At 35.4% G+C, this 26,926-nt stretch overlaps 1 non-coding gene across 1 annotated transcript; it reads left to right on the top strand.

The window, feature by feature from the left end:
• The first annotated feature begins 23,895 nt into the window (after window positions 1–23,895).
• Trnaa-agc lies at window positions 23,896–23,968 on the top strand. Its single transcript has one exon. It is a non-coding gene; the product is annotated as a tRNA-Ala (tRNA).
• Window positions 23,969–26,926: the final 2,958 nt, after the last annotated feature.

Below are 26,926 nucleotides of genomic sequence, written 5' to 3'. Positions count from 1 at the left end.
ACGCAAATAGCTCCGAAATATAAGTGGTGCGTGTCGGGGCTTGATTTCAGTAAACATTATAATGTTTGTTGTAAAGATTAGATCTTATCGGCCGGGGAGTATTGTATAGGTACCCTTATTCTTCTTTACCCTATCCCATGTTATGGTGGGTCGGCACAACATGTTTTTTTTCAAACTGGAAAGAACACTAGTTTGGTTTTGGCATAATAATGTCTAAATCCTGGCAGATGTGAAACATCGAATTTTTGTTTTATAACTTATAGGCATAAAATAACAGATTACGACAGGTATCATATATGGCATAAAATAATGAATTTAATCCATAAAATATTGCATATGTATTCATTTTTATTAATACAAATTTATTTAAAATCGGGACAACTACCTATAGTGCATCGTAAAGAATGGCTATCGTAAACGCCTGTATCGCCACGATTCATCCAACAATCAGGTTTATCCTCACCTATAGATGTTTCACAATAAAAATACTTCCAATGAGTCTCAATACCCTGTAGCCATGTCACTTTAATAAAAAAAAATAAATAAAATAAAAATAAAATCATTTTATTTCAGGTCGGGGACCCATATACAAAATTTAACACAAAATAAATATACATATAAGACAGATTTTAAAAATAAACACAAAATAAATATAAGACCGATTTTAAAAATAAATAAATAAAGAGAAAAAAAAAACAATAATTAATTAAAATCTACAATTAAAAATTACAATAAATTAAATTTCAATTAAAAAATAAATTAAATTTCAATTCAAATTAATATCCAACTATTTTATATCATTTCGTGTTTGGAATCTGGTGCACTTTTCGCCAATGTTTAATAAATACGCTGTCAGAGGATGCCTGAGCGACGACTCTAAGGAGCTTATTGTTGGAATTTACAACGACTTCCCAGAAACTCGCAATTCTCTTACGGAGCACAGCGTAGAAGTCGGGGACTCCGGCATCGGCAAACATGCCCGACGCACTGCAGTACCTCGCCTTTTTTAACAAAACGCGGAGCGCGTCGTTGTACTGGACTCTGAGGGTGTTAAAGGATCTTTTGGTGTAGCTGATCCATAACTGCGAAGTATAAAAACTTAAACAATAAGCTTTAAACAGAGTTATTTTAACATCCTCAGAGCACCGAGCGAATCTACGAGCGAGCATGTTACACCGAATGGCCAGCGATCTCCGCTCCCGTTCTATATCCAGATCGTCGCTCAAGGATCCCGACAGCATATGACCTAGATACTTAAACTGCTCTACAACCTGAACTGGTGTTCCATCCAAAAGTACGGGTGGAATCCTCTCCGGACCCTTACCAGCTCGAAAAACTACCATTTCCGATTTTCGAACATTATATTTTAAACCGTGGTTCCTCGCATACTCCTCACAGATGTGCAACATTTTCGAATACCATTTATTGAGGGACTAAGTAACACCATATCATCAGCGTAACTTAAGTTGTTAAAACAGACTCCACCAATATGGCATCCGATGCCAGTGCCACTTAGCTCCTCGATCAGGTTATTGACGTAGAGATTAAATAGATCCGGAGAGGTCAGCCCACCTTGACGCACACCGCACGCCAATCTAAACTCACAAGATACTGAGTCACCTCAAAGTACCATGTTCTTTTGGTTCTCGTACCAGTATCTCATTAGCTGAACAATACTGCTATGTACGTTCGAGTCGCACATTTTTCTCCACAGTATATTATAATTAACGAGATCAAACGCACGACTAAGATCTAAGAAACATGCGTATACGGAAGTATCGCGCTTCTTGTAATAATTCACAGCATGTTTAAGAGTCAAGATAGCAGAGTCTGTAGAAAGACCTGGACGAAAACCAAACTGAGCGTCATTTAACCTAAAATTACTCACCAGTTCAGGCTGCAGGAGCCGTTCAAACACCTTACCTGCAATTGTGCCCAACGAAATTGGCCTATAGTTAGAGAGACTTGACATGTCCCCCGTTTTGTTTTTCGGTACAGGAACCACTACCGTCTTGAGCATATCTGCCGGAAGGTAACCATGTTTAATGCACAGATTATACAGCACTGATAGGGCCTCGTACAGCTTGTCTCCAGCGTAAAGCATGTGCTCAACACTAAGGCCATCATGCCCGGGAGACTTACCCCGCTGCATATTTTTTATTGTCATGAAGACATCCGCTGGACTGAACTTTAAAGTTTTGCACGATGATATCGAAAGCTGCGGGTTAAGCTCATGCGCTACGTCTAAGGGCTCAACAGAGAAATGCTTGGCAAATACGTTGGCTATCTCTCTGCTACCTTGTACACCATTAACACTTACCGGCCTACTATCCTTTTTACTAAATGACTTAGTCGCTTTCCAAAACTTCACAAAATTTTTATCAGCTCTATACGTCGCTAATATGTTCATTTTAATAGCGTCCTCATTATTTTGACACCATTTTAACTTTCTTTTGAATGTGCGTCGAGAGTTCGCCATATCTTTATATATATCACCACTACTGGGCCTGCCACAATCCACCCAAAACTTGAAATAAAGTCTAGCATCTTGATAACAGGCCTTCAGGTGCTTGTTCCAGCCAATAACTTGCTTTTTACTACGGGGTCTATGTACACCAGATTCCAAACATCTGCTTTTCTTAGCTGAATATTGTAAAATCGAAATAACATCATTATAAAGTTTATTGATAAAGTTTAAAATATCCTTACAATCTAAATTCTTAACATATTCATCATCATACTGACTAGTTTCAATCAAAAGGCTCAGATTTTCAGTACATAGATTGGTATACATATTTATTTCATCAGAATTTCTCTGTCCCCACCTTATGTCCTTGTCTAGATATTCAGTACTAGCCTCGTGCTTAGACACTTTTTTACACATAAGCCCAATATCACAGTAAACATACAAAGGGAAATGATCAGACCAACTTACACTGTTATCGACGCATATATTTAAAATAGCCTTTCGAGCAGCCACAGTAGCCAAGCAATGATCGAGCCATTTAGTGGTTCCATGAGATTCACTTAGAAAAGAAAAAGTTCCTGAGTCGGGGCCTAATATGTCTATATCCGCACAAACCCACACCTGCTCATCACAAAAAGACAACATTTCTGTGCCAAACCTAGCAGAGGGGTGTGCGTTGTAATCTCCTAGCATAAGTACAGTCTCCATTCCACATTCTTCTATTACAGCACTCATTCCACTCAGAACATCCGTAAACTCTATCAGATTATCATCAATATCCACAGGCATATACACGTTGAAGAGTAATAAATGACGATCCATAAAACTGATTTTGATAGCAGCCAACCTATCACTCTCACAATCCACTACGGTTACATTATTAAAAAGAGATTTGCGCCACATGAAAGTCAGACCGCCGTAAGGACGTCCACGTAATATCCCAGCCGAGCAGTCCACAGATGACTTAGAGAAAGATGCAAAACTACTATCTATTTGTTGAACCATGCTAAGATCGTGCTGGAGAAGCCACGTCTCTTGCAAAGCTATAATATCCGCAGTTTTACATAAATCTCTCTAACATAATCTATGGAACGCTTAATAAAAAGCGTACATAAAGATCCAGGAAAGTGAAAAATAGGTCACTTATAATAAGCTCGTTTGGGCCTGATAAATCTTATCACCAACCTGTGGGTTGTCCATAGCATTTTTTCTCACAATCGCATTTTGCGGACCGGCCGGAAGACTAATCCCATATTTAACACGTTACATAACACTTTAATTATGATACGAAAGTATGTTAAATTATCATTCCCCATTTTAACTGCGTAAGTAAATTTAGTTTCCGTCAAGTGAATATTAATAATAGCCTATAAATTTCCCTAAGAATCCGGCTATTAAAGAAAATAGATTTTCCAATTATACAAGAAACAGATTTTTAAAAAATACAAATCTTTTTTTATTTTAAAGTGGGTTTAAACGTTCGCTATATAGAATAATATAAGTAAAAGATGTCCCGCAAACTTTCTTAGCCTAAGACTAAGGATTTGGAGAATTAATTTGAAGAAAAAAAAGAGGACAAGTTCTCTACAGAAATGATAAATGGTTTGCAAGGCAATTCCATAACTTAAACCTGTTTTAGTTTCACTGAATGCTGAGTTTATTCTCATGATGCGTAAAGTCGAAGATACATTCAAAAATACATTTTCAAATGAAAAAAAAGAGGACAAATTCTCTACAGAAGTGGAAGATGATTTAAAGGCAATTCGATCAACTTAAACCAAATTTGTAGCACTTTCAATCATCCGGATGTTAAATATCAATATGGGGGCAATCATATCTATGATCGGCTGAATCACCGGCTTCCTTTGTAGAGACGGTCCTCTCGGCTTACACTCGTCTTGTATATATACGGCGAGATTTCAAAAACTTCGATAGCGCGATGTAGGGTTTATCGCTATAACTCATAAACCATTTACTTTTATCGGGTTTTTATAATGTAAATCAACTGTACCGGTAGAAAGTATTATGATACATTAATATTTTGTATAAGAAAATAATAAATACTTTATAATTTGGTAGAAAAATAAAAATAAGGCTTTATTAACTAGTTCCCCATAAGAGTTGTAAGCCTGTTGATAACTTATTCGGAGGTATCCTCAGTCTAATTTAGGTAAGATAAAAAAATATCAATTATATTAAGCTTAATAAAAATCTAAGCGGATAGGTGCGATTTGTTTGTTTGCTACCTATGTTTGCCTCTACCACTGCACCGGTCTTGATGAAATTTCGCACATATATACTTGCATTCTGGAGATATACAAATTATACTTATGATATCGGAAAAACTTCAAGGAATTTAAAAATATAGTCTTGGTGGAACCAGCACTATATTCTATCTTAGCAAAATTACAAGCAAGTAGATGAATCTTGAAGGATAGGATGTCATAGGATACTTTTTATTTCGGTAAAACTAACGCTTCCCGCTTTTTTAAAAGAAAAAACCGATACAGGTGCGGATGACGGTTTTTGTTATGTTTTTGTCATAGGTAATGTTATCATGTATTACTTAGTTAGTAATAATCTACCATTTTTTATTTAGTATGCAGCTATCCCAATTTATTCGTTTGAAGGTTTCTAATAATGTTGTAAATATCAAACCAACATGTGTAAAAATTAGGTTCAAGTATTATAAATCTTTATCACCTATATAATGTAAGTACCGTAAAGTTCTGTATGCTCCTTCCTACAAAATAACTAAATAACAAATAAATAGTTTCGTGGACAATAGTTAGTTTAGGCAAATCCTAACTTAACATTAACGCAAGGTTTTAAAACAGAGAGGAAGAGACAAATAGTCTTCCACTAAATCCAACAACCTAAGAGTATGGCTCACCAAAAAGAGAGAGAAAGTAAGAGAGGGATGTATATTCTACAGCTTAGTAGTTAAGATACTACTGGTGTGACGACTGCCATGGCGTTCCATCCCCGGTAGGGAGAAATTTGGGATTTTTGGAGTATGTGTTTAACATGACTGTTTTATTTCACAGGTTAACCGCTACCATGTCATACTTACCACTTACCAGGTTAGATTGCCAAGGTGCTAACTTTTGTAAGTATGTGTTTAGTGAACTATTATTGCATTGTAATAAATTATTAAGCTGCAAACTTGCTTTTAAGCACGATCCGATTAGAAAGTGTGTTCGCGTCTATTGTATAATCTAGCTATACTCATAGGTCCTACGTAACTGTCACTGTGTACAATTATGTTGAAAAATTACTTTTCTAAAGCTTTTAACTTTAAAATACGGATACAAAGTACAAACAAAACATAATATGTTTTATATATTTGTTATTTGAAAAGTAGTAGAAAACTTTTTGTTAAAAATAAACTGTCCACTGCCTTTCACTATGACAGTCTAGGAATTTAAAAAGTTATTTTTAGAAAAAAGAGGACGAAGTCTCTACAGTAGTGGTATATGGTTTGTAAGGCAATTTTAATAAGGTATTTCCAGGTTCACTGAATCCTTCGTTTATTTCTCATTTTATCTGTATCTTGTAGGTTTAATATTATCTGTGGCCGGATTACACCGGCTCGGCCACTAACCGGCTTCCTTTGTAGAGACGGTCCTCTCGGCTTGCAATCGTTGGAACTTGTATATATACGCCGCGATTTCAAAAACTTTGATAGCGCGATGTAGAGTTTTCGCTCTAACTTCTGCACTATTAACATTTATTGCATTTTTATGATAGAACTGAACTGAAATTGTGACCAGGATTACGTAAAATATACGTTTTGTATACAAAATTATAATACCCATTCAAAACAAAACCAAGTCACAACTTTCTTTTTTGAAATATATCTACAGAGCGGGCATACTAAGCTTTTGAGCAATATTTTTATGAAGTACTACACCTACTGCACTTTATTTATATTTCTTTTAATGTTCAAATAATTGCACACAAACTTGTGTTAAATATAACGGCTATGAACAGCATCATTTTAACCGCTTTAAGTCTTTGTGTAAATGACTCTCTTTCAAACATTTTCCTTGAGACTTCGTGAGATAAAAAAATATCCATGCGATTAAAGAAAAATAATCGGGTAGCAATAAATCTAGTTGCCTGAAGTACCTACCTGCTATACTATCCCTCAATTATACCCAAAAGGTCGGCAATTCACTTAAACAAGCAGCCCTCTTGCTACCAGGATAATACTGCCTTGGGACACCATGATTTATGTTCGTGAAATACTTGAAACTTACGCTTTGGGTGGAAAATATTAAAGATGTTAAAACTAGCACTATTTCTTGGCAATTTTAGCATTTGAAATGTAGTGAATGTATGCAACATGAACTGAAATGTACCTACGTTCACTGCTGGACTTACTCAATATATTATGGCTGGGGATTGAAATACCCCTCCGAGTTATATGTTTTCTAATTCTTACAACCTGTGTATCATATATAAAACAAAAGTAAATAGGCCTTTCTAGGCCAGTGCGTCCCATCTTAGGCCACATCTTTACTTTCCAATGAGTGAGAAAAATACCTTTCAGGTCAGCGGCTCCTTGCGACTCATTTCCTCGTCGGAGGTCTACAAACGCTGCGTTTGTCGGTATTCAAGATATAATAATAATAATTTTTATTATTATCGTATTATATATATATTATACATATATAACATGTTTATAGTCGTGTGATTCAATCGTCAATTTCACTTCACTTTACATATACGAAGTATAACAGTAATATTTCGTCTGAAATAGTGGTAGTAAACAAAAAAACAATGAAGAAAGAAACATTACAGAAATGTGCAAAAAAGTGTAGGTACGCAGACTAAATGGCCTATCACACATAACAATTACGAATACTACAAAAATACTGGTCTTGTCACAACAATACCTGTTGTCACAATAGCGCATTTTGCGCACAATATGTATGTCAGTTTATGTCGAAAAAATTGTGATTCTCAATCGGTACTTTTATTTTAGAGGCCTAAATGATGTTGGTTAGCCTTGCCTTTTACCAATAAGTTTAATTCATTTATTCTAAATTGCCTCTGGTCTGATCTGGTGAAAGGCTACGGCCGTAGCAAGTTACCGTATTGTAGCAACGCTTACCGCTAAAGACGTGCCGCCTAGCGATTCACCAATCTAATGCGATGCCGCGTAGAAACCTGACATACCTCTAACCGGTTAGCCCTCTACCATCTAATACTACCATTTGACGGCCGATTGGCGCAGTGGGCAGCTACCCTACTTTCTGAGTCCAAGGCCTTGGGTTCGACTGTCACAACTGGATAATGTTTGTGTGATGAACATGAATGTTTTCCAGTGTCTGGGTGTTTACCAATTTTTTATAAGGTATGTATGTATTATTTATGTAGGTATATTAATAAAATTATTCATCAGTTATCTTAGTACCCATAACACAAGCTAAGCTTACTTTATAGTCTTAGTATGTATTTATTTATTATTTTGAGTGCGTCATTTCTTATCGCCAGGTGATATTGCATTCAACGGCTAACTCGTTGTGTAATTGTTTACCTAGCGTTTTCCGAGTGAACGGTCAGACGGAGGGACGTACTAATTTAAATAATAATCTGGTTTGGATTCTATGCTTCTTCGGATTCAACAGAACAGAACAGGAATGTAACTGGATGACAGTTACATTTTTACGATGATAATAAATTTACATTAATCTCTGTTATGCTAATAATTTCCAATGTTCCGATAAATTCAAAACGTAATGGGGCGGGTATTTTTTTTAAACGTTTTCCACGGAAATTAATCGGTTAATTCGGCTACGAAAAGCTCTAACACTATTAGAATAACTACTCCATTAAAATATTTTCAGGATCGATACTCGGCCCTTTAGTTATCTGTATGCCATAAAGTTGCTAAGTTAGGGCGTGAATGTACGACAAACAAATACACTTTCGAATTTATAATATTAAGTAAATAAATAAATATACTACGACAAAACAACAATCGCCATCTAGCCCCAAAGTAAGCGTAGCGTTTTGAGTACTGATTAATAATTTTATGAATTGCCTACATTAATATTTATAATATACAAGTACATATAACCACTACTGAATAGCATTTATGTTCATCACACAAAATTTTTCCAATTAGCATTAATTTAGGATTCTTAGGAAAAGAAAAGCGGCTATAACAGTCGGAACCCAATATGAAAAAGATTAAGTTGGTCTAGATGGGCACTTTAAAAGAATACTACAGATGATATTAAAAAAATATATTCTATGTAACCCAATTTTCAATTCGAATAAATGTAAACTTGACCATTTAGATAGATAGTACTAAAAATAAACTTGTAATGCAGTATTTGGTTTCGATAATATTTAGTATAATTCATTCGTAAAATATTTATTTTACGCCTCAAAAGTTCCTTTTATTTTTACTTTATTTGATGTTGTTTAAATAAAGTTTTTATATTTTTGAAGTGAACATTTTAGAATTAAAATAATTTATGGTAACTTTATGTAATCCTTGTTATATTTTCAATTCATTTCTTTCATAAAAATCCAGTAGGTGTTAGTAGTATAGAAGTTAAAGCGAAAAGTTCTACATCGCGCTATCGAAGTTTTTGAAATCACGGAGTATATATACAAGTTTGAACGAGCGTAAGCCGACAGGACCGTCTCTACAAAGCAAGCCGGGTGATGCAGCCGGTCTCATAGATATGATTGCCCTCATAATGATATGTAACATCCGGATGATTGAAAGTGCTACAAATTTGGTTTAAGTTGGTCAAATTGCCTCTAAATCACCTTCCACTTCTGTAGAGAATTTGTCCTCTTTTTTCATTTGAAAATATATCATGAAGATAGATTACTGCACTTCAAAATCTGGCCTTAAGAGTCGCTTTATCTTAGATTTATTTTGAACAAAAAATACGCTGTATTTTATGTATTGGCTCGGAAACGGTTTGATTAACCGGTAATTTTGGAACAATTTTTAGGAACCGGAGGAAAAATTTGAGTACAAATTATTTACTCCTAAATCATTTACATATTACACTAAATCATCCTTAAATTGACGACGACTGACTGAACTCTCGGCTTCGTTCTCCAATCCATACTAAAAGCTATCTTCTTTAAGCTTTTTTTTAACTATTTAACTATTCGCGTATCTGAAACTATCTGTCAGATTTAAAAAATATCCTGTGCGTATTTTGACAGATAGCGTAAGGTCTAAGGTAGCGACGCGGTTGGTCAGGGTAATTTGTGTAGAATAGCTAATGGGATGGATGAAAATTTAGTTATTTAACACTGTACGCAGGGAACAGCCAGCCATGCACAGGGTGATAAATCACTCTCATCATCACTCGTTAGGGTGATAAAATTTTAGTGGCAGAACTTATTCATCAAATGAAATGATACAAGATTGACATGGGCAACAAAGGTCATTGTAACCCCTGTGTTGTAAACGTGGGCACTTATTCTATACATGTATTTGAAGGGCCTCGGAGGGAAAAGAGAGCTTTTAGTTGATTGAATTGTCAAGCACCCATTCTGTACGCTATTCTGTACACGAATAGCTCCATATTTTGGTCACAATTATTTGGAAAAGGTCTGGTAAAATTTGTCGGAGTGTGGATACAATACATTGGCATCAATGATGTCTTTAGAGGTTCCGGCTGCGTTCTACTTGGTATTAAGTATTTTTACAGTAATTTAAATGATAAGTTCAATATTTTTTTTTTAATTAAATAAAAAAATTCAATTTTAAATCTGTTTATTATAAACAAAAAATACTTGGTTGTTTAGATCTCAATTACATTACGCTAAAATTCATTATGGAAGATTTTTGCGCTTGAGAGGGTTGCACAAATATATTTTGATTATTATATATTAATTAATGTATAATGTAAGGAAAAAAAAAAAACAAAAGAAATATTTCTATAGTGATAATTAATGGAATTTGTAGGAATGGTCTGGATGAAATTCAACGTATTTTGCTTGGGTTAATCTACTAGTATATAAAAACCATTTACTAATCATACTGAACAAAATGTGTCCATCCATTAGAATGTTATTAGTTTCCACTTTACCGACAAAGACGTGCTGCCGAGCGATTTAGCGTTCTAATACGATGTCGCGTAAAAACTGATTAGGGGACGGGTTTAAAATAACTGCCATTGCCCCTTAAACTTATTTCCTTAGTCACTTAATTTTAATGAATAATTTAAATTTGTAAACTATTTTAGGCGCGTTGAGACTTTTAAGGTGAACAAAAATCATGGAAATCCCGACATCGCCTCTGCATGCTTCCCATGAGCTATACGTATGTATGAGTACATAGCTTTACTTTTCACTTCTATAGGTAGTCCGAAAAGACTGCCCCGCACGTGTATTTTTTTGTATCATAACGAACTATGAAGCTGAAGTCTTGTACACCGATTAAAAAAAAATGCTTGTTACTTATTGCGCCTTTGTGATAATACACCCTAGACTATAATAATGGGCGGGGCAAATAGCTGGGGGAACCGTGTCAATTGACCGCGTTGTGTCTAGGTAGCTTAGCTAACGGACATTAAAAATGATATCCAGTTTGCGGTATGTTCAGAGTTTAAATTTGGTAAAGATCTTCGAAGGTGGAGACGGGAACTCATTTTAAATTAAAAAGCTTTGTTGAATGACTGACTGGTAGATATCTAGTTGTTGGGATGTTCTACAATCGGAAGATCGTTGGTTTGGTTACTAAATGCATAGACCAAAAATCCTTTGGTATTAGTAAAATGGTAAGATTCTTTTTACCACCCTGGAGTACGGAAATTAGCGATGTTGGTGCTAGTGCCACGACGAGAACTTTACTCTCCGCTAGGAAACCTTAGGGACGAACTTAGGACAACTTACTCGTAAACAGCCGGTATCATATATTATATGATGATGATATAAAAACGAATTTAAACTATGATTTGATAAAACCAAGAAAACCGCTTGCAAGTACTGCCAATATGGCGGGTCGTGTCTACTTCCGTTTCCGGTGCTTTGAAACGTTTAGGAAATTCACGGTATTGGGTGAGACGCTTAGCTGACTGGCAATTTTGTCATTTCCTCTTTCCTATGCGGAAACGGATTAAAATCGGGACGATTTTTGGTGTACTTTAAGTGGTTCAATTACTTTCAGTGTAAGGCAATTTTAATGCCTCGTTAGTTTTGTGGTTAGCATTACCACTAGGTATTGTTTTTTATATATATTATGAGTTAGAACATTGGTGTTGCACACTCGACCGAGACTACAACAACTCTATGCGCTTTCAGAGTTATGCGCGTTTTAAGCTATTAAACATTACTTGCTTTGTTTTAAAAAGAAACACCTTGCCAGCGTAGTGGACTACGGCCTAAACCCTTCTCATTCTGTTAAGAGAATTTTCTTTAACATGCGTCTATAATACCTTAATTGTAATTTATTATTAATAATTATAATTCATCTTATTGCAATTGTAATCTCAATTATTCTTAATTGGTATTTCAATTGTATCAAATAAACTATAAGTAATACCATAAGTAGTGGCTGTACGTGTAGTAACGCCACGGAAAATTAAAAATTATTCTTATAATAATTTACATGCCAAATTGACTTGGTACAGATAAGATGTTTTGGCAACATCTATTTTACCCTTATAAGCAAATAAATAAAACTGAATTGAATTGAGACATGTGCCATTGATTCAGCATAAAATAAATGTGTCTTAGAATATAAATTGGCGTCAATCAATTCAGGTTGTCCTATTCTAAAAGTTATTTTTCTTTCTATCGGGATCATTAAGACATAGATGAGTATGTCCTTTGCCGTACCCTGGCAATGTTTATGCAAAAGTATTAGCTGTCCGCGACTTTGTTCGCGAAAAGTTTCGAAGTTATTCTCTGATCCCTGAACAACAACACAACAAATATAACAGGTCAATACATTTTCCAAGGATAAAAGCATTTCATTCTATTCTATTTCATCCAAATCCGCTCAGCCGTTAGCATCCATCCACCCAAACTTTTGTATTATTATCCATACTTATATTATAAATGCGAAAAAGTGTTTGTTTTTGTGTCATTACACTCTAATTAAGCAACCAATCAACTCGATTATTGCCATAGAGTTTGCTGAAAGGACGGACAGTAACATATGTCACTTTTTATTCCAGGAAAACAAACGGTTCCCGGGACGCAAACGGGATTTGAAAAAACCATAATAAACGGGGATTAAGTACCCGTATAGATCCAAATTTCAGATCCAAATATTCATTTATTTCAAGTAGGCTAAATATAAGCACTTTTGAAACCTCAAGTACGTCTGTTTGTAGTGACTCTACCACCGTTTCGGAAGGCAGATTCCACCGAGAAGAAGCCTGCAACAAACTCAGCAGTTGCTCTTTTCCAACATAATTTTACATTTTAACAATCATTGTTCTATCTTGTATGAGATTAAAGCGGAGCGGCTTGATTCCATGCAACCTTGGAATTCATCAATAGTGTGGTAAGTAACCTCAATAATTTCATGAAAATCGCTTGGAGTAGATAAAGTGTAGCAAATTTTTAATTTAGATTAGTACGTATAAGAAAGTAGGTATCTAGTATCTACATAAGCTTGTAATTTGTGAGAAAGAAAAATAAAGTAACAGAACACAATGGTACACTCCATCCATTTTATTTATTCATTTTCTGATTCTTCGGTCCACTTTTTATTCCCTGATTTTTCCCCATTTCTTCCACTTTTTTCCCCCATCAATCATCCAAAGCTGGGCATTGTTACGCCATTACTGGGGGAATACCTTATTACTAATATAGTATTGTGTTCCTTGTTGGTTGAGTGGTTTTTATTATCCGCAATACGATGTAAATTATTATAATATATCTTTTGACGGCCGATTGGCGCAGTGGGCAGCGACCTTGTTTTCTGAGTCCAAGGTTCGACTCCCGCAATTGGAAACTGTTTGTGTGATGACCATGAATGTTTTTCAGTGTTCTTAGTGTTTATATGTATACTATTCATAAAAATATTTATCAGTCATCTTAGTACCTACCCAAAACACAAACAAAAGTAAGCGTATTACTTTTGGGCTACATGGCGATTTATGCGTTGTCGTAGGATATTTATTTATAATTTTTTTCTTGAAGGTCTATCGATATGTAATTTAATGGTGGTAAAGAGGCTGTATACACCGTTAATAAAGAGTATCTCGATTATCACCATCATCAGCAAATTAAAACCCCATTACTGGGGACTGGAGACTTATAGACCCACCATGCTGTTTCAATGCACCTGCAGTGATGGCTTAACGTACTCACCGAGGTTTGCCGCCAATTTAAACCATAAGTAGTGGCTGTACGTGTGATAACACCGCGTCCGTTAATACTTACTCAAACAGTAAGTAAGGGTCTAAGCTTCATAGCCCTGTCTTCTATGGGAGAGGAGACCTGGGGACATGAATTAGACTGATGATGATATTTTATCCTTATGCCAAACGAAACATAAATAGTGCCTATTTAATCTTGGGGCAGACAAAAGAAAAAATGTGTAAAAATATAATAGGCATACAGTAGGAAAATCATAGTGGTTACTAGACCGCTGCGACGAAAAGCTAAACACTTATCGAAAAGTATTATCAAGTGTTTTCAGTTACTCCGATGCTTCGCTATCGAAGAACGAAGTGGTAAACACTTCACATTTATAACATGAATCTAAAACATTTAAGGTAAAATATTAAATCTCAGAGCAAAGAAATTAAAAAATAACTATAAGAATAATGTTGCATTAAGTGCCATAATATAGGAAACACAATTACTTCTTAAAGGTGGCTCATTTTTTCTCTTTCCCCACCCTGAAGTTAGCTCCATCAATCAACCCGATCCGCGCATTGTTGCTGCATTACACCTAACCCTCATTACTAATATTGTATTGTGTTCCGTGCTATAACATTGTGTGAGTGTCGGTCTTTTAAACAGATAAATGTTTTATTCGTGTTAAGACACTAACTACACTATATAGAACATAACGTCACTACCATATATTTGCCAATAAAAGTCCCACTGCTGGGCAAGGGCCTTCTTTCATAAACAGAAGATTTTGCAACACACTTTTCTAATGCTGGTTGGTGGGGTTCAACCATTATTATCACTTTTAAGTGATAATTACCGCGATGTGATACAGGCTGATTGACTATACGTAAAATAATAATAAATAATAAATAAGCGAAGCTTGTGTTATGGCTAAGATAGCTGATAAATATTTTTATGAATATAATACACATACTTATAATATACAGATAAGCACCCAGATACATACATATTAAGTCCGTCAATACTCACTGAAAAAATAAGCTGGGTCTTAGCTCAATAACCCACTCTTCTATAACATAGTACGTTTTTACATTTTACTTGGCACCGATTTGAAAATGTTGTGGATAATATTTATTTCTTACTTTTTCGTCGTACAAAAGGCTGTATTTTTTGGTAAATTTTTAAACAGATTTTTTTTTTGTTTTTACGCGATGCAACAACCCTCTTTTTTTAACGTCCCACTGCTGGGCACAGGCCGTCTTTCTTATAATACGATTACTGTTCCAAAGATGGTTGGTGAGTTTAAACGATTATTATCACAATATAGTGATAATAACCACGATGCAATACATGCTGCGGTATATCATACGTATATTAAACAATATCACTCAGCCAATCAGACTGGACTAGCTGCCATGACAGGTCTAAGCCTAAGTCTATACCCCTCTTTACTATGAGAAAGGAGACCTGGACACAGAAGTGGATAAGAATTATACTGAAGGATTTTTTTTTTCCATTTATTTTAAAATACAAACATATAAATGATACCTATTAAATCTTGGGGCACCGAAAATTACAAATAAGTACAAAACCAACCCGTTCCTTCCAATAACTACTATCGCCAAAGGTTGTCTGGGAGAGATCGCTTTAGCGATAAGACCGCCTTTGCACACCTAAACTAGTTTTTTTTTTTTAATTATTTCTGTAAATGTGTTTATTTGTATTTTGTTTTTGTGTGTGCAATAAAGAATTTATTATTATTATTATTATTAAAACCAATATTGCGTGTAGTTAAATAATACAGAAAACAAAATTACTTCCAAGGATGGCTCATTTTTTCACTTTCCTCACCATCAATCAACCCCATCCGCGCATTGTTGCGGCATAACACCATACCCTCGTTACTAATATTGTATTGTCTTCTACGCGTTAATATTGAACAAGTGTCTATACATAGTCGTGGAACAAACAAATGTATTATTTGTAGAAAGATGTCACAATAATTTAAATGCGATGCAGTATGAGTTAAATCACACTGACTTACCAATCATTGATGCCACCAAGTCCGACAACCGAACTGGAGGTTCGTGATAGTTATAATAATAATAATAATAAAGAAAATAATTTAGTTTATTTAATAGACACTGCAATCTGTAACACCCATAATTTAACCACCACCTACACCGATTAAATCTCAAAATACACAGATCTAGCCATAGAAATAAAAACACGGTGGAAAATCAATATTTTCAAAACTATCCCTATAATTATTTCATCCAATATTGACGGCCGATTGGTACAGTGGGCAGCGACCCTGCTTTCTGAGTCCAAAGCCGTGGGTTCGATTCCCACAACTGGAAAATGTTTGTGTGATGAACATGATTGTTTTTCACTGTCTGGGTGTTTATCTGTATTATAAGTATTTATGTGTTAAGTATTATATTCATAGCTAGTCAAAACTTATACTAAGTCGGTTACAGATGTACATTACAAAAATATTATTTCATTTGTCTGAATATAATTTAGGAACTTAGCTAAACTTATATTAAATATGTCAATTTGTTGGTGCCGAGCAATCATATTATTAAGAAACGAGAGCGCGCGAAATGTTGGAGCATTTCGAGCATAGTGCGTACGTAACGAATCGAGTGAAAATAGTGGTAATCTTTCCCTGCAAGTGAAAGTTATGTCGCTTGCGTCCAACGGCTACCTGTCTATTAACTTATTCTGAGGTCTACTAATGTTACGTTAACGGTGCAAAGTTGCCAAACCAGCACCTTTGTAGCCCATCGTCAATCGGTTCTCCAAACTATGTACACTGCCATTTTCTAATTTAACATTTGAGCTAAATCGGTAACAATGCAAAAGTCTATGGATCTCCTCTTTCCTGATTAGATCACGTAGAGATACTCTGTGTATTCCTATGAGGCCCCTGGTTGGCCCATGGTTAGCGACCACGCTTTAGAGTCATAAGTCACTGGCAACACGCAATGCTCAAAGCTTTAGACAAACTTTGTATGCTTTGAATGCTAAGAAATTCATCTCTCTTACTTACTTATTTTTACGTATTGTGTTATGATGTGTATTAAAGTATATAATAAAATACCTAATTATATGAAATCATAAGCAATTAATCAATTTAAAACTAAATTATTTAAATGGCTTAATGAGTACAATTTTTATGACATCAAAGAATTTTTTGAATTAAAACTTAATAATGACGTATAATTTGTTAATAATGACATCAAAATTGAAAATAATATGATTATGTATATTCCTAGACTATAACATGTAATAAATTTGACAAAAAATATTGTTTATTGTGGTGGAAATTAATGTAAACCATTGCATACCATTGTGTGGCTGATTGTGAATTGCACAATTCAAATTGACTATACTACACCTTGTATACTTACAATCCGGCAATGAATATATTATAAATTATTACGTTCGTTTCTGTGCATGTGGTGCTATGCATTACTCAACCGATCTCGTAGGTTGATATATCACACTTGAATATGAATCTTAGAGGGAAGCAATTATCATTATTACATTCCGAGGTTGATTGATAAGGCAAATAGCCGCGCGGTAATTATGCGATGTCACATCAAATGACATGATGATAATCGCAAGTAATTGACCCTGAACTGAGGTCTTAGAGCTTACTAGGGTGAAATTATACTGTATTTGATCACCTCGACCGAATTTGGGGGACCATAAAGGGGACGACGACCGAATTTGATTTAGGAAGCTGTGATAGCCCAGTGGTTAGGACTTCAGCTTTACTTTCGAGGGGCCGGTTACGAATTCCAGCACGCACCTTTAACTTTTCTAAGTTATGTGCGTTTTAAGTAATAAAAATATCACTTGCTTCAACGGTGAAGGAAAACATCGCGAGGAAACCTGCATGCTTTAGTGTTCTCCATAATGCCCTCAAAGGCGTGTGAAATCTACTGTTATAAGTAATAATTGACATACTAACCCTGATGGAATGTGGAAAACCATGGCCTTTAAAGAACTCTCCGCAGGGCATGCTAATAACACGTCCTATAAATTACCATCCTGTGTCCGGCAACCTGGAGCGTAAGTGTTAGTGTAGGTACAAACCAAGATAAAGAACGCGAGCACCAGCTAGTGTGCCTTTCAACCCGCATTAAAGCAGCGTGGTGAGTTTATGCTCTAGTAACCCTCTCTCCTAGTATAAGAGAGGAAGCCGGTGCTCTTGAGTAGTGGAACGTTGATAGATTGATTTTATTTAGTTCTTTAGGCATATGTATATTGTATACCTTGTAGAGTGAACGTGTAAAGTTATCGGTTCAGTTTCGATCATCAACATAATTATTTATCAATACAAACCACACGGCACTCTCAAAATGTAGGTAAAGGTAGTAGTGCGCAGTTTGGTACCTACTTTATACGGGACTTTGAGAATGTATAGAAAATTCTCAGGCGAGCAGATTTACTAATGATTCCCGTTAAAACTCTAAAAGTTTTAGTGTATTTCGGGAATCAAACTGAGTCCCCCCCGAAAAAAGGCTTATCTAGTTCTTCAGGGCAGCGTATGCGAAAACCCAGAGTTGCCAGTGATGGAGGGTAACAAAAAGCAAAATCAGCAAAACAACGCAACACAAATACATTGTCCGTATTCTTATTACAGTGAAACCTCCCCGAAAGGTTTCTTTTAACTAAGAAAACATTTTGGAGCCTCGAAACGGGTACCATAAAACACCCTGTCCACAGCTACCCCATTCATGTCTCTATAGTTAAACTGAGAGCCCTAATATTTCGTCAGATACCACTTTGCCCTTTATAAATAGACCTGTTCCGTCCGATATGGGCCCATAAAGGGGACGACGTTATGCCCTGTTATTTTTTATGCCCTCCCTCCTCAATAAATACGGGTAACCTGTACGCTATCGGCTTTGACCGGGGAAGGTTCTTTTTAATGGGCGTCCTGGTGTAGAAGGTCGGGATTAAAAAGCCGTGAAATAACCGTGTACTACAAAAGACCTTGGAAATATAAACCGTGTAAAGATGTTGTGTATGGAAAATCTTTTTTCTTTTGCTCGTTAATGGAAGGAGTGAACACATTTTGGGCCCGATTTACCCTAATACCCCATTGGGTAAAGACTGCCTTTCTTGTTGTATTATTGAGCTTTGATTTACCATGATGTTCATATTCCTAATAATGACTTAATATTTTGGAATCAAGGAATGAATCACGGTTTACTTTAATTATAGCCACAAAACAACATGACTTATTTAAAAACATTTTCCGATAAATAAATAAATTTACTTACATTAAATATTCTTAAATTATAATTAAAAATGTTTTCAAAGCTATTACTTATATTACTATGTAAATGACATCTTTTTAGTTCAATTATTTTTATTTTTATTTCACCTACTTTTGTACTTTGATTTTTTGACTAGCTAGGATTGGTAGGCTTAACGTACCCCTGAGAAAGTTGTAGAGAAATTTCAGGTATGCATTGTTTGAATTATAAGTTTGAAGTATAGTTAAATCGATCTGATCCAGAATTCATTGTGCCAACCACAATTTGGGCGCTATCTAGACAAGCTGAATTACAGGGTTTACGAATCATTTCCTATATTATGTGTTGTATATTGGTCATGAATCCGACTATATGGCATTCCTGTCGTTGAGTTATGACCGGTTTCCTATATTGACAGCCATTATGTTGAAGTCATTACTGCTAGTAACGTAAGTTATAAACTTTAGCGTGAATGTGAATGTAAAAATGTAATATATATTTCGCTTTCTGTTACTTCGAGGTACATGATAGTGATTGTGAATTAGATTCCCGTGCGAAGCTCTGTGCCTTGGAAAATAATATTGTCCCGGAGACTGAGAAAATTAAATATATTTCCATTTGAAACTTCTCACGTGTCTCAAAATGTCCTCTCAACCGTCTAATATATTAAAGTGATATTGAAAATATACTCCTCCAACGAAGAAATTAAAAGACAATTATTGTTTTTGAATCTGGATGGAGCTTAAAAATTTTTTTTATCGTGGCAGGCACCTACATAAGATGAAAATAGATGGTATGAACAATTGATAAGGAATATTTATTGCGTTGTAAAATAAACTTCTTCTGAAGATGCTGCGGTGTCGGAACGAAACGTGCGCAGAGAGTACACTGCGGAAGATTGGTTCGGTGTGGAGTTTTATCTACATAATTTAATGTAGATGAAACTCCACACCGATGAAGATAAATCTCCAAGTCATAAGCGATCGCAGTCGCTTATGACTTGGAGAAACAATCAAAGACGAATGATTGGTATGTGAAATTATAATGGCACATTAGGCTTTGCGTAAGCGATTGCAGCGTCATCGCTATAATTCGATTCGGATGGACGCATATGAATACCCGATCTACTATATTACACCAAAGATGTATTGAGAGGTTATTTGGTAATTATAGTTGTATTTAATGGTGATATATTGTACGGACACTGATTCTCTGTTACATTTGCAACACACTTTTTATGGCATTTGCACTATATCGTCTCAACTGTACCAGAAACGACTACCATCGAAATGGTCACCGAAAGGCAAGGTGCCTAAGACCATAGCGCTATTTCTTCACTATACTCCAAGGCTTCTTATTTGGCCAGCCTTTCTTGTATGAGATTGAATAGGACCGATTGCTACTAAGAAACCTTGTCAACATTCGTATATAATAATACAATTTAAATTACTTCCTCTTTTTATATTATACGCGAGAAGGTTGTTCATATTATACGCGATTTATCAAACTGAACGCAATGTTATTATACGAAGTATTTTAAAACAGTGTATGAACTGTTTGCAACTAACAATGTTCACAATTTGTCACGGTTCACATGCCTCAGTTTCCAACTTTGACGAAGTCTAAAACATCTATGTTGCGCATCCCCAACTAAATACAAACAGTTTCACGCAAACAATACTTTGAATAATATCATTATTAAGTAAATAGAATGTATGCAGTATTTGTCGGCAGTAAATATGCAAAAACAATGGAATTTCAATTTAAAAGGTTTCCTAAAGAGCGCTGCACATTTTTAAATCGAAGTAAACGTAGCAGTAGCATTTTTTGTCTTTTAAAGGTTAAATTACCAAAAAATAATTCCCGGCTGGTAGTATTATTTTATAGAAAAATAATATCAAAACCATACTTTAACATTTTTTAGATCATAACACTGATCATTAAAAGTTCACTTTTTAATTTGGTAGGTCTTTTAAGCACTTAGAACTCTAAACCCGGTTACATTAGATTTGACTGTACCGCAACTGGTTTTATTTTGTTCTTGTAGATCCAATCCTAGGGTACCTATCTATAATTATATCTCTATGGATTTCTTTTTTTATAAAATAATACGTGTAAAAGAATGATGAAATAATATTGAAGGATCTATAGGTATATTTCATAAGAAATAACCCTGTAAAAATATTAAATCAAAAAAGGCATATTTATTTTTTCATACAAACGAATTCAAAATATTGTGTTTACTTATGACAACTGTATTGAAGACAAAAGACCGGCATGCGAATAGCACGCATGATTTTAATTACGCATGCGATGTGATTTATTTAAATATAAACGATGGCGGTGGTTTACTTAAAAACTATTAGGTTTTCGGTTTCGCAGATAAGTCTCAGTGACAGTACATAATGTACCTTTAAAGCCTGTGTATTATTATTTCGGTTTTTTATTTATACGTTGTATATGTACTGAGTACGTTTAAGCTAGTATAAATGTATTAATTTTCGACAAAATTTATGTAACAACGCAATTTATTATCTTTTAATGTATAGTCCGCATTTTTTTAAATCTGAGTGTAGACAACACAGAAATTTCAACCTGAGTTTCTAGGTACACGAAAGTTGCAAATTTTATAAAAGGTTGTAAAACCATAGTAAAATATATTGCTACGTAAACGGAATAGCAGCCATTTATCATGGCTATTTTTCATTACAAATAAATGTAAGACGAGCTATTAAATGGCGGGAAGGGTTCTTTTTTGGCTCAATGGAAACCTAAGGGCTACTCCGTCTTTAACAAATTACCAATCTTTTTCATATAAAACGCTCATAAAACTTTTTGTTCCTCAAACACCGACATCTATCAGTTGAGTTTTAATTGTAAGGAAATGAAAACCCAATTTGCTGAATTGCCTTAAGTTAAGGCAGCCTTTGATCACGGATATAATATTTTTTGATGTGTCTTAGTTAAAGTTTTCTTCTTTTTTCTTCTTATATATTTATAGCTTACGCGAGCACGTCACTCAACTTCTCCTAAACGACTGAACCGATTACGTTGAAATTTGTATGAATTTTTTCTTTGTGGTTCATTTTGACAATTGACCGCGGAATATTGTTCAGTGCATGACAACGTCAGACAAGCAAGGACGGTCAACTTTTTTTTTAACTTTTTTTGTGAGGGGATAATCTATAACTATCTTTGACTATTTATCACAAGGTCATAACATAGATTCGCGCGTCGGGCAATATATATAAGTTAAGTGTTAGTACCAGTTTCTACATAGTTTTGTCTCCGTCAGTCCGAAGTTAGGAAGTTGCCGTATTTCAAAGCGCATGTTAAGCCGTCTCATTTTTTTTATTCCACTATAAGTAAACCCTTGACTGCAATCTCACCTGGTGTTGAGTGAGGATACAGTCTAAAATGGTATCAGCCTAACCTACCCTGGTTATTGTCACTAAGATATCATAATAGTTAAAAGCTGTGCGACCAACTACGGAGCATCGAGGGTGCTAAATATAATCTTATCCCGCTTTCATACATGTGATGAGGCTTTAGCCCTCACAATCCCAATTCAACCAAGATGAATAAGGCCGTATCTAGTAGGGTTTTATGGCACCAGCTCTTGTAGTCGCGGTTTCTTTACTAACTAATTAAAAAGGTTGGGTCTGGAATATTACCAGCATTATGGTTTCATTGGGTCATTATTATACACAGTTCGGAAAAACCTTTGAAAACGAAAACTTTTTGTACCTAACTACCTACTGACAGTACAATTATCGACATTTATTATTTACTTAGACGTTTGTATGTGAATAAAGTAATTTTTTGAGTCCCGTTTTGTAGTGCACTTGTATAGGTAGTAGACCAGTATTTTTAATAAATTAAGATTAAAAGTCTACACTCTTAAATTAAAGAAAGAATTAAAAATATGTAGCAATGTGTGTGTCTAGTTTAAGTATGTAGTTATTAGTATGTATTTTTTTTTTAATATTCACAACCTGCAGTATGTTATCCTTTTGTTTTCCTTATCCTAAGGTTGCCTGGAAGAGATCGCTACAAAGCGATAAGGCCGCCTTTTGTGTACTTCTTCTTCTGTATTTTTGTTTGTGTGCAAATAAAGAGTATAAATAAATAAATGTGTTTTATTTTTATCAATTAATTTGTTGTTTTCATATTACTAAATATTTAATTTTTGCCTGTTGTGGATGTAGATAAAATAACTCAGACGAAGTTGCTGGCATCTGCCGGTTTTATAAAAACTAAATACAAAGGAAAGTTTGTCTTTATAACTATATCAGTGTAAGACCGCTCGACATAGTGCACTCTTATACTATGTTGAACTGTTTTACTAAAATTATTGGCAGGATACAGATAAGCCTTTAATAATAAGGTTAGGTTAAGAGTCAAGTTCTAATAAATTGGCTGCCTCTATACATGCCTTTTTTTGAGGTAGTTTTGCGCATACATTTTCTATTTTATTAAATTATATATAGAATTCGCGACCATAATCTCACCTGACGCCAAGTGTGGCCAAAAATGGTACGCGCTTAGCTTGAAGATGTGAATTTGATATTTATTTTAGAGGTACTCAAGGCTGTATAAATCAGGAAACACAGAATTCGGCTGGGCATTCCAAACCATAGCCATGCATATATACTTTATGGGGGGCTATGTTGTTTTTAACGATGTTTGGTTACAAATAATAAAGGTAGTCTGCGATTGATAAAAATGTTTTAATACGGTATTAATTTCAGGCGGCTATAAGCAAATGAAAGGTTTAATTTATTGGCGCTGAATGTTTGACGCAAATTAACTTCGTTTTATATGATGCGAAAATTCACTGAGGTTTATAACGGGGGCGTAGCTCAGATGGTAGAGCGCTCGCTTAGCATGCGAGAGGTACCGGGATCGATACCCGGCGCCTCCAATAAACAACACAATATTTTTTTGTATTCATTTCTTTAGTCAGTCGAAACGAACTGAAGCTTCTGAACATAAGCGGTATAAGAACATGGATTGTGAAAACTCTACCAAAAAGTAATTTCTGACATCCTTCAATTTAAATTATGATTTAATGGATACATAGGCAGAGAGATAACATAAAAAGTATGAAAAGATGATGACAGACAAAACTATGAGAGTTCTATACTTAAATACGTAGCTTAAAATGGTCTATGTTAATGAATTAATGAATCTTTAAAGCTCTCCACGGGAAAAACAGACTTACTATTGGTCCTTCACAGACTAAATGGTGGTCTGTTGTACTGTGTATAAAGTTTTTCGATCGAGAAAATATGAAAATTACCTCTGACGCAAATTGGAGTGTCAGGTTTTCTTATACTCTGCTCTCTCTGTGCTATTTTTGTAACATTGCTAAAATGTGGCCCTTAAGTAAGTAGGTAGGGGAATATGGAAGTATAATAAAAAACAAGTGATGTTTGGGTATTTGCCAAACATAATATTCTATTGTCTGGTCAATATAATACAAACTTCATTCCAGCCCAGTTACCAAGACCTTTATCCAAGCCCAAACAAAAACCGAATCAAGCGCCAAGCATTGTTACCAAGCGCTAAACCCCAAACGTATGGAGACACCCTCGATACATATCAATGCATATTCATGGCGTTGCGACATTCAAAAGCCTTTTCCATTGTTTCCTGCGCGTTCATAACCACCGTGACACACTGTCTGTACTAATACAAAGCAACTTATCACACTCACTAAATACCCCAGATTGTTAATTTTTAGATAGAGACAGACCGGATTTGGTCTATTATAAACGGAAAAGTGCGGTTTCCTGCCACATCGTCAGCGTACAACGTCTGATAATTTTTCAAACAAACTTCCTTCCGCTACAAATACACCGACTCACCACGACGACTCACCCACCTGCCTTCCTCAAGGTTTTCAAAAAGATTTTTCAAATCCGACAGGTAGTTCCAGATATAAAAACGTTCCATAGGATAAAAAACACAAACTCTTCCGCTTTATTATTAGTACTTAGATACCACTAATATAGGACCAAGAAAGCCTAAAAAATGAAACCATGGACAAAGATTTTCAGTTATGTTCGCAATATTGTGTAGGTTCTCCAAAAAATTAAATGTAATAAGTATTTACTTATAGCCTGGTCTAATTAGGCGGTAAATTTCTTAGTTTTTTTCTATAACGGTTCAAAATATTTTTGGGAGGAAAAGTAAAAGAAAAATTTGACATCCTAATGTCAATATCCCCTCCAGTTATTTATGTATTCAATAAAACAATACTAGCCCTGTAAACAAAAACTTAATCTAACCGCAATTCATCGTTACCAAGCGCTAAACCCCAAATGTATGTAGTCTCCCTCGACACGTATCAATGCATATTCATGGCGTTGCGATATTTCCTTTTCTATTGTTTTCTACGAGTATATAACCCGTGTGCCACACTGTCTGTTACAATAAAGAGCAGCTAATGGCAATCCTGTAGGCCTAATACCTGCGTTTTGAGACCTTTTAATGATTCGGAAGGACACTAAACCAGAATGAAACTCTGCTCAAGTTACTGGAAAAGACTGCTGTATAAAGTTACTGGAAAAGAGCGCTATGCATTGATAAGGTCACCAAGTTGCTTTATTGTGTTTTTTTTCTGTTGTTTGTTTGTTTTTAGTTAATTCATTCATTCATTTATGCTTAGGTCAACCACAGAATCAATCATGAAAAAAATTTGTTCTAAGGTATATTACACACTAGATACAAATTTAGGATATTTTTATAACCGTCCCCGAGGATTTACATAAGTAAACTTCGTTTCCTATGCTTGGCTTAGTAGCTAAACCTGCCCAGCAAGGAAATAGGTTACCTACCTTTTAGCTTGATAAACAAACATTTACATGTTATTTTGGCAAAAACTGAAAAACAGTTCCTAAACAGCGGGCTGCTCTGCAAACATGTTGACCGTGCGTAGCTTTATAGCGTGGACCACAAAAAACAAGACAAATTGCGCTATTTGTTTGCGATTGTGCGATACTGTGCGCGCTGCCCAAAATGAACAATGGCGGTGCGGAACCCATGTTTAAATTATAACGGCGGGCTTGTCGCTGCGATTAACTATCACACCTGATGGTTAAGTGGTTTTTGTTGTTTTTTTTTGGTCAGTACTGATCTCTACTGTATTAATATCACGTGGATGGGCACAGGCTTCTTTTCTCATAGAAGGCTTTATATATATTATAATCATCCACAGGAGAGATGTTTTTAAAGTTCATCATCATCATCATATAAACCGATTACCATCCCACAAAAGGGCACGGGTCTCCTTTCGGAATGAAGAGCTCCCACTACGCTGGCCCAGTGCGGATTGGTGGACTCCACACACCTTTGAGAACATTATGGAGGCATGCGGGTTTCGCCACTTTTGTTTTTCTTCATTGTTGTAGCAAGTTGCTTGAAACGCACATACCTTAGAAAAGTTAGAGGTGCGTGCTATAATGTATGTTGGCGCTCTTTTAAATGTCTGTATCATCAACATCATCATCATGTCAACCGATGGACGTCAACTGCTGTTCTATTGTCTACGGTCTATACTACGGTCTTATGCCGCTTGGGTCCAGTTACTCCCTGCGACTCATTTGATGCCATAGATCAACCTCGTCGCAAGTTTACTAATCCTGCGTTTAATCAAACTCAACCACCGTATCAAAGGCAAGAACCACAACAGTAAGAGTAGTATTTATCTCTTAATCACGATGGACGTCAACTGCTGTTCTATTGTCTACGGTCTATACTACGGTCTTATGCCGCTTGGGTCCAGCTACTCCCTGCGACTCATTTGATGCCATAGATCAACCTCGTCTCAAGTTTACTAACCCTGCGTTTAATCAAACTCAACCACCGTATCAAAGGC

The sequence above is a fragment of the Pararge aegeria genome, chromosome 7 (genome assembly GCF_905163445.1).
Source record: "Pararge aegeria chromosome 7, ilParAegt1.1, whole genome shotgun sequence".
In the NCBI taxonomy this organism is placed as follows: Eukaryota; Metazoa; Arthropoda; class Insecta; order Lepidoptera; family Nymphalidae; genus Pararge; species Pararge aegeria.
Note: the sequence above shows the minus strand (reverse complement) of the source record. Positions and strands in the feature narration are given on the sequence as shown.